This window comes from Cannabis sativa, chromosome X, assembly GCF_029168945.1.
Source record: "Cannabis sativa cultivar Pink pepper isolate KNU-18-1 chromosome X, ASM2916894v1, whole genome shotgun sequence".
In the NCBI taxonomy this organism is placed as follows: domain Eukaryota; kingdom Viridiplantae; phylum Streptophyta; class Magnoliopsida; order Rosales; family Cannabaceae; genus Cannabis; species Cannabis sativa.
The window spans coordinates 26,612,826-26,623,399 of record NC_083610.1 but is presented as its reverse complement, the minus strand read 5'-3'; the positions used below and the strand labels follow the sequence as shown (position 1 = coordinate 26,623,399).

The window sequence follows — 10,574 nt, the reverse complement described above, 5'->3', positions numbered from 1 at the left end:
TTGGACTCCATTCTCTCCAACTGTTACTAGCCCTGGCCACTTTACACTAACTCTCCATATTGCACCAGGTGTCCATTCTATAAGACTAACCTGTCAGTTAGTAAGTCAGCCTGGTCAGGCAACGACCTATTTACATACTTACTACCGCACTTACGGATTTTAAGGCAATGCACTTAACAGAAATAATTATAATCTAATATGCTTCCTAACATGCTTTAATAATCTTTTAAAATACTAAACAAGTACAGGCTTACTGAACTGCGAACCAAGCTTTCTCTGATGAAGATTGTACATGTCTTAGCAAACTTCGGTAGACAAACCTGGCGGCTCTGATACCAAAATTGTAACGCCCTAATGCTAAGGCACGCTACAGTGCTTTTTCAATTACAGTGCAATCTTCGCTAATCGAAGAGTTTTCTTGAAAAACGAGTCAAATTAAAACTTTTATATTAATTAGTAAACTTTATATTATATTAAGATATTTACAAGTGTCGGGATCCCGTTTTTAACCTTTTTAAACTTTATATCCCAAAATACACAATTTACAAGTCGCTCAGCGACTACAAAATATAACTCCTAGATGTCCCGAGACCGAACACTCCAGGTCGCGCCGCTTCAACATGTACAATCTCACCCTAGCTCGGGTTCACTCCTGTTCAGCTTTCGCCTTTCCTTTACCTACACATGAAAGTAGAACTATGAGTCAACAGACTCAGTAAGAAAAGCGTATAACATATTATACAACTTTCGACCTGTAACTAGGCGCCCATACACCTATTTACAAGGCTTAACAGATGAGTAAGAACGTTCTAACTAGCTGTGCTATTGACCATGATATCACCCACTATGATCGCACTGCGGGACCGGCACTATGTTCGTACCGCTATGATAGCATCAATAGCATCCAAGAGTACAATTGGCCATGATATCACTCTTAACCAGAACTGTGCCCGTACTGCCGAACCGACACAATTGTTGTGCCGCTACGATAGGGCCAATTAATACTCTCTGGGATGAATATCACTATTAACCAGTACGATGCTTGTACTGCTGAACCGACACAATTGTTGTGCCGCTATGATATCACCCAAAACATATACAATCATACATACAACATGCATATATCTCATATAACATGCTATATACAGTTCTTACCTGATTTCTGAATTCAAGTGTGCTGGCCGACTTGAACGGAAATTCTCTCGCTAGATGGATGCCCTAATCACATTAATTGTAACATAGATGAGTGACTCGCTAAATTACTTTCCGGGGACTTAAACTTGAAACTAAAAGTTTCCCTATCGATAAACAACATGGCAATATCCTAAATATCTCAAAATTGGGAAAAACTAGGGTCCCAAAAATTTCCCCCAACCGGCAGACCGGTCCTAACCGGATGTTCAGTTCTGGGACACCAACCGGTCGACGGGTTGGTACAGGTCCCCCAGAACCGAAATTCCAGTTCTGCGCTGGGAAAACCAAAAATTCTCCCCTTGCTCTCAAACCCAACCCAAACACTACCAAACTTTCCAGGGTACCTAATATGGTTATAAACAATAAATTCCAGGCAGTAATTCACCCCCAAGGCCCAAGTTGCCATTAAAGCTCCAAGTTTCACAAAACTCAGACCAATCAACAATACCAGTTGCTAGGAACTAAATCAACTCAAATAACCTTAAAAATTTGAACCCTAAGCATAAGCAAACCTAACAGCCCCTGAAACTCAATTTCACATTCTCAACCTAAACTTAAATTCAAGAACTAGGGCAAGGAGTTGCTAGAGCTTACCTTGGCTTGATTTCTTCTTGAATCCCTTGCTGCAAACACCAAAAATCCACAACAAAACCCCCTGGTTTTGGCTGCTTCGAAGAGAGAGAGAGAATGGAAAGAGTTGTTCTTCAATTTTTGGTATTTTTTCTTAATTTCACTAAATGAAGTAAAAGGTAGGGAAAATCAATTTCCTTTGTTAAGAACTCAGCTTGGTAGGCGTCACCTACTCATGGCAGCCACGTATTCCACCAATTAACCAAATGTCTAAAATGCCCTTAACCAAAAAACTAAGGTTTTTCTAAAGCTAGGGGTAAAATGGTCAAATTCCATAACCCCGCTCAATCCCGATATTTTATTTCCTCAAAAATATTTCCCACTTAGTAATAGGGTTCTAAACTTACCCATGTGATTAATCTAGCCATCCATTGCATTTTCCGTTGTTGCCAAGCAAAAATTACAAAAATAACATATTTTACATATAAGCTAAATAATACCCCTAGAAATTAATAAAATCTCCAAAATTGAGAAATTATAACTCTAATATTTATGTCTAAATATTGGGATCCACAAAAAATGAATTCGTAAATAATAATAATAAAATAACAGAAATTAGTGCTAATTGCCTTTTCTAATCCAATTTACTAAGCCGGTCATTACAGTAACCACCTAGGTTTAGGTTAGATTTATTTGGCATTAAAATAATGAAAAAAATTAAATGGTAAATCCTACACTAAGTGGCCGGCCATGGGTATTGGATTGGCCCCACTTTGCAATTTTGCCATTTTGTCATTTTTCCATCTCATTTTCTCAAAAATTCCAATTTTCCAATTTACCCACTTAAATGCCAATTCCAATTATTTAATAACTAAAAACTAATTATTAAATAATATTGTCATTTAATATATTTATTAATTAGACTAATCAAAATCTCTTAATTAACAAATAAAACCTAGAATCTTTTTTCTTCACAATTAAGCATTTGCTTAGTGAAAATTCATAAACTAGACATAGTCTAATTTTAGAATTATAATTGATTAACTAAAATCAATTAACTGAGTCTTACAAGCAGTATGATGTCAACTAGTATGGGGACCATGGGCCTATATAACCGGGCTTCCAATAAGCTAATATAGAATTTACCAAGTAAACTCACTAACTTATTAGTTCCTCATTGCATCCACTCATAAAACTTGAAATTGCACTCTTAGTCATATAGAACACTCTATATGTTCCACGATATAGATACGCTATTAATTATCCATTGTTATAATCCCAATAATCAATGATCCTCTATAGATGATCTACATTTCATAGGGATAAAATTACCGTTACACCCTTTCAATGTATTTTATCCTTAAAACACTTGGCCACCTATAAATGATATTTTAGTGAATTAATATAATCATTAAAATGAGATCACAATCATTTATCTCTATTTAGCAAGCTCAAAGGAAATCATCGTTTCACTTCTAAATACCTATAGAAGCTATAGATTCCATATCTATGTTTAGCGCTCCCACTCAATTGTACTGTCGTGTTCGCAAAATATACGTGTCACCCTGACCAAAAAGTAGGCTTAACTAACAAATCAAAGAACATGTATATTACTCTTGAGATCGAACCTAATCATGTCAGGATTAAGATCATTTGCTCTAGGATCAACTAGGTGATATTGTATTGAATAGATATTACAGTAAATTTATCATATCTTATCAAAGTTCAATATCGGTCCCTTCCAATGTATACTCCATACATCTGATACTGGTAAACTTTGTCAATGCCCTGGAAAGGACATAACACTTATCCAAGGTGTAAGTATACCTATCGCTAATTATCATGCCAGTCTAAATCCAGTGAAATGACAAATTAGGGAATTAAAGTTTTGAACATATAATTATGATTATATTCCACTGTGCTGAGAACATTATAATCATAAACAATGACATATGTTCTGGACCTAATAGAACTTATAATCATGAAATAAATCATGTGAACCATGCAACATAAAATGTGATTTCTGATGTTTATTAATTAGTACATCTAATTATATTAAAATGGGTTTTATTTAGGGCACAAAACCCAACAAACTCCCACTTGCTATCCAAATCAAGTGTAGTATGTTTTATACTCTCCGTAATAGGATCTGACAGATTGTATTCAATACAACCTTTTCTCCACCATTACATTTCCTTAATCACAAAATCCTTGATATTGTGAAATTCCTCTCTATATGTCTACTCCTCTAGGGATACTGGATTCTTTACTTTTTGGCAACTATTTTTGCGTTAGTCAGGCAGTAACACTAGTAGTTAATAAAAGTTGGAACAAATGCCAAAAATGTATAGAACTTTCCTTAGACTGAATAAGTATCTTTGCTACAACTTTAACATTCAGTCTCTCTGGTAGACTTAGATACTTCAGATAGGTTTTTACACTTCTCCAAAATCATACTCCACCCCCAGAGTAATCACCATCTCATCAGCAAACTTTCTAGCATTAAGGCAAGTCTAAAAATTTAATTTGGTGTAGTCTAAGAGTATTAAATACACCCTTATCGACTAACATGTAGTTCCTCTTCTTGATCTTAAGATTTACTTGATTGTCTTCCAATGTTCCTTTCCTGGATTAATCTGATAGCTACTCATTACTCCCACTCAACAACAGGTGTCTGGTCTAAGGCATACTAAAGCACATCTGAGACCTCTTACTGTTGATTCAAGGAATCCCTTCATGACTTTATCTTTTCTGGAATAGTAGAAAATTTTCCTTAGATAAATGAAATCTATGCTTAGAAGTCGAGAAGCTTCTATAGATTGAGCCACTAGAAAAGAAAATGCTTCAGCATCTTACTAAAGTAAGTAAATTACCAGGCATACCAGAAGCCATAGGTTTAGATAATCTTGAACCTATAATACTAGGAACAACAAGTTTTGTTAAGTCCATTGAATAGACTTACTAACGAAAATTTCCTTTCTTGTCCTTGTAATGGAAAACTTTTGTTTTTTTTTTCCATATGAATGGTTTAAACCATAATTCTCTTGGCTTTACTTAGTTCCTTATTCTGACAATCTATTACTTGTTTAAACTAACAATGAATTTCATCACAAGTGTCTTCCAAGTCATAACAGGGTGAGTTCCTTGAAACCCTCCAACTACGACAAGGTACCGCGACTTTTGTCTAAGAACATAAATGGTATTGTCCTCTTCGGTTGTGTCAAAAACAACAGATGCAGTGGGACCATCTTATTTCGAATAAGATGATAGAACACTTTTGGAATCAAGAAAAAAAAATTATCTCCCTTATTTTGCTCCTTTGTTTTTCAGACTTAGTCATTTTCTTAGAAAAGTAGTATTTGTTGAAACAAACACTTTCTTATCTAATGACTATGGGATGGTCTACCCCTAATCACTTAGAATATCTAACAAAACATGCAAACCTTGGTTAACAGTTCTAGCTTTCTTAAGATTACGATTAGGTCATCCATGAATCTAGTAATGATTTACATTAAGGGCCCGTTTGGTTGATGGTAATGGGCCAGAAAGGAATGGAATGGAATACTAATGGGCCTGATTATTTTGTTTGGTTGAAAAATAACAATTTTTGAAAAGAATTCCATAGTAATGGTATTCTCCCAAACTAATGGAATTGCTATTCTATTTTTTATTTGGTGGAATTATAATTCCATTCCACTACTTTGGCAGATATCTCTCTTCTACTCTAGCCATGGGCCAAGCCCAACAAACCCTAACCCTAGCAAGCAAACTGAAGATTAACCTGCCATTGATACCATTGTGACGGTCTTGTTCTTCTTCGACCGATTAGACTCACGTTGCATGTGCAGGGATCCTTGCTAGTCTGGTAGCGTTGCCAGAGGTAAGTCTCTCTCTCTCTCCCTCCATTCTCTGGTTTGGTGGTACAGCCATTGTTTTATGTTGTAATCTAGTTTTGACTAGTCTAATAAATTCGAATCTTCGTATTTTTGAGTAGTAGTAGTAAGTAATTGTCCGTATGGCCTCGATGAAGATTGCACCTTCTTCCCGACAAACGACCTCGAGCTGGCCCGAACCGTCGGGCCTGGTTTGTACTCTTCCGGCAAGAGGGTAGTAAGGGACCAAGGCCTTAGACAGGGCGGACTTAAGAAGACAAGCCAAAGTGGACCCATCATGTTCGAGGCCCAGTCTGGTGTTAGGTTTGTAGATTAAGAGATACTCAATGGGGAATTGGAGGAAGGGTTGGGAGTCATTGGCTGAAAGTGGAAGAAAGCAAGTTGGGGTCGCCTCGGATGGGGTGACCACTATGGCCTCTTTCACTCGCTCGTGAGAGCTTCCCAAGTAACAAAAGAGAAAATATATAACTTGAATGAAAGAAAGGGAAGGGAGAAAATATATATATATATATATATATATATTTATGATTAAGATTAGAGATTTATTAGTTATTGAGGGAAGACAATCATTTGTGTTGATCACTGCTTTGGTGATCTTACCTTCTATGATGTTAACTGAGTTAAGTATACTGTCATATGTGTCTGCAACTGGTGTGTTTTCTTGTCTTATAATTCTTTGTTCAATCTTGTGTATTGGTGTTTTTCGGGGAGTTGGGTTTCATGAAAGAGGGAGTTTGGCTAAAGTGAGTGGATTGCCTACTGCTGTGAGGTTGTACATAGTTTGCTTTGCTGGACACCCTGTTATTCCTTCTATCTACACTTCAATGAAAAACAAACACCAATTCGGCTGATCATCCATCACTACGACTCCTCTAATTTTTGGTCTAATTTCTTAGTGGGATTGTTTTGTCATATATATACATATTTCTTAATTTTGAGAATTTAGAAATTGATATCTATATGTATTAATATCTGATTAATATATATGTAAATAATCAGAGAACTGTTGATCATTATTAGTGTTTTTAATTGGGTCATATAATGTAATAAATACATTGTTTTTAATAAGTTTCTGTTGATCATATAGAATTAATTGAGAGTCAAGGATTTGGATTTGATGACATCATCATTTTCACTATATCTCATGTGCCACTCTTCTTAATTAGAATTCATGAGTTCATGTATTAACCAATTGAAACAAGATGGCTTAATTATTCTAAATATATATAGCCAGATGATATTATATATAGCTATAGCTAAACATATTTTTGAGGTGAAAAGATATAAATGAACAAGTGTTGTGCAAATAAGGTATATATCAAAGTTGAAAGGTTAAATTTTCTTAAATACTGCTTCAAAATCAATGTGTGGAGATTATATTCACTTTAGCACTAGAGGAACTTTTTTATGACAAATTTAATGACCCTTTAGCACTTGATGAACCTTTTTCAAACAAATTTAATGATGCTGGTGTTCACTGATTTTTTTTATTATTATTTCAAACCAGATTAGCACTTGGAGAACCTTTTTAAAACAAATTCTTTGATTTCACATTTCAGATTTTCATATAGAATTTGGTACTCTCCGACTTTTGTACTAAAAGGGCATTTCTAGTTTGTTGTATGTGTGTATATTTTTTTATTTTTTTTATGTGATAGGATGAAGAATTATTCAGTGGATTGTATGAATAATGGTAAGTTTCTTTTGCTCAATTATTATCATTGTAGGATAATGGCTCGCTTAACTGTAAGTGAAAGACAAAATTTGAGAAAGAAGAAGATCATGACTCTTTATATGTATTGGATGAATGTGTTGCATGTAGTGCAATGGTTTTTTAAATTATGGGAAAAAATTATTGAACATAGTATTGAATCAAGCTCTGTAAAAAGACAATTATACATACTTGATATTTTTGTCAATAGGCAAATTGTGCACCAAATAGCTTATGAGAGTGATGTTATTTTTTTTTTATCAACTTAGGATGAATAGGAAAGCATTTAGCACTTTATGCATAATGCTTGAAACTAGGGGTAGGTTAAAAGCATATAAATATTTACAAGTAGATGAACAAGTGGCTATATTTTTACATGTAATTGCTCATCATGTGAAAAATAGAGTCGTTAGATTTTGATTTATGAGATCGGGTGAGAGAATTAGCAAATATTTTCATAATGTGTTACATTCAATCATTCGGCTACATGGAGAGTTATTAAAAAGACCTGAACCTGTACTTGAAAATTCAACAGATGATAGGTGGAAATGGTTCAAGGTATAATATATATTTCTTGAATTTCTTGAATTAAAATGGTTTAGGTGGAAATGGTTTGTTTGTTTGAAATACAAATAAAAAAAACTTTGTTTATGATATGGTAGAATTGCTTAGGAGCACTAGATGGAACTCATATTAGAGTGAGAGTACCTATGAATGATAAACCAAAATATCGTACTCGAAAAGGTGAAATAGCTACAAATATCTTAGGTGTATGCTCCCAAGACTTGCAATTCATATATGTGTTACCTGGTTGGGAAGGCTCTGCAGCAGATGGTAGAGTTTTACGTGATGCCATACGTAGAACAAATAGTTTGTGTGTTACAAATGGTAAGCTTGGTGTTTTAGATTGTACATTTTTCATTTTTGATTAGTAGCTCATTTAGGAGACAACTTAATCCCCATCTTTATTTTATTTTAGGTTATTATTACCTTGTAGATGCTGGATATACTAATTGTAAGGGATTTCTTGCTCCATATCGAGGCCAACGTTATCACCTCAACCAATGGGAAGATGGGAATCCTCCTAAAAATCCACAAGAATTTTTGAATATGAAGCATTCATCTGCTAGGAATGTCATTGAGAGATGTTTTGGTGCAATTAAGAGTCGATGGGCAATTCTTAGGAGTCCGTCATTCTATCCAATAAAGACTCATTTTGGCATGTTGTTTGCTTCACAATTTTATTAGAAGAGAAATGCCTACTGAGAATACTTATATGCATTCAGAGAATGAGATTAACAGTGGAGACGAAGAAGATGTTGATGGATCTATAAGAAGTATTGAAGCTTCTGAAGAGTGGACAACGTTTAGAAACAATTTAGCACTTGAGATGTATAGTGAATGGAGGGAATGTAGGAGAGTACGCTAGTTTTTTTTCTTAGATTAAATGCACATTGATTATCTAGGTTTTTATATTTGTTTTCACTTGGCTATGCCAAGTTATTTGACTGGTTGTGTAATTGACAACATTGAAATTGATCTTTGAATTTATCTTTTGTTATCGGTGTGTATATCAATTCAGTTTTGTTTCTTTACTGTTGAATGTCTTTATTTTTCACTCAAGTTCAACATTTCAATTCTAGTTTTTAGTTTTACATTATTTTGATTTCTTATTTTAGCATGGAGACTTCAAAAGGAAGAGGTCCAGGACAAAATAAAAGATTCTGGAGTGAAGATGAAGACAAACACTTGAATGAATCACTTATGGAGCTAAATAATGAAGGGAAGTTTAAAGCTGAAGGAAACTTCAAGCCAGGTCATCTTAGAGCTATTGAGGTGAAATTAAAAGAGCGAATGCCTGGATGTGACATACAAGCTAAGCCACACATTGAGTCTAGAATGAAAACTTTGAATACTCATTTTCAAATAGTACATGAAATGTTGACTGGACCTTTTTGTAGCGTGTTTGGATGGGACAGTAATAGAAAAACTGTAACTGCGGAAAAACCAGTGTGGGACGCATATTTGCAGGTATTTATGTTTATATATGCTATATTATAATATAACTAGTGCTTTAAAAATGTTAAACTTTTTGACTTGGCATAATGTTTTGAACTTCTTATAGAATACTTTGGTATATATACTTTAAAGATATGTGAAGTAAAAGATAGGTTATGCAGTGTGATTTATTAGTTTTTATTTTGTATACATGCAGAGTCATAAGGAAGCATCCCCATTCAAGATCAAGTCATCCCTTGGTATGCCGACTTATGTGCAATTTTTGGCAAAGATCGTGCAACTGGAAAACATGCAGAGACTGTAACAGATGTTGTTGAAGAACTTGAAGCTGAAAAGGAAAACACTACACTTGGAGAAGATGATTTTAGCAATGCTAACAATGTGGATGAAGTGGAATCCATATCTGTTTTAGATGCAACAAGAGGTGCTCAATCTCACACTCAATCAGATGGGTCTTCAACGAAGAAAAGGAAAGCTGCAAATCATGAAGAACTTTCAAATGCACTTACACAATCAGCTTGTATTCTCGCAGAGGTAATTGAAAAAGCTTCAATTCGTTTGAGTAAAGCTATTGGTGAAGGCTTGAATGAAAAGCATATGCAGTTCGGGAAAGAGTTGGAAAGGACCACTACACTTACTACAACTCAACGTCATAAGGTAGCTCGCATGATTATGCAAGATAATGCTCTGGTTTCTTACTTTTTCAGTGTCCCAGATGATGAGAAGAATGAATGGGCGAGACTTCTGATTAATGGCTCTCTTTAGTACACAGCTCGGGAAAGAGTTAGAAAGATCATGTTTATTCACTTTAAAATAATTTGTAGGACAATATATATTGCCTTTGACATTCAGTAGTATACAAATTATCATCTTTTGGATCTGGTGCTCATAATTTTGCAAATAATTGTTTTGAGCATAAATATGGGTATTGGACATGAATACTTATACTTTTTGTAGTGATATTTTATGTATGGACAATGTTTGATCTTATTAATTAAAAAATTATAATGTCAGGTTTTTTTAAAAAAAATTATGATTATATAGTTTTTTTAAAATTAAAATTTTCATGTGATTATAGGTTTTTTTAAAAAAAAATATGTCAGTTTTTTTAAAGAAGTAATATTTTATAGTAAATTCAATAAATATAAATTTATATATATCAAATTTTTTAAATAAATATTAATTTG

General features: G+C 34.1%; 1 long non-coding RNA gene across 1 annotated transcript; it reads left to right on the top strand.

The window, feature by feature from the left end:
- The first annotated feature begins 8,877 nt into the window (after positions 1-8,877).
- Positions 8,878-10,358, top strand: LOC133032609 (uncharacterized). Its single transcript, XR_009685204.1, has 2 exons — positions 8,878-9,921; positions 10,095-10,358. It is a non-coding gene; the product is annotated as an uncharacterized LOC133032609 (long non-coding RNA).
- Positions 10,359-10,574: the final 216 nt, after the last annotated feature.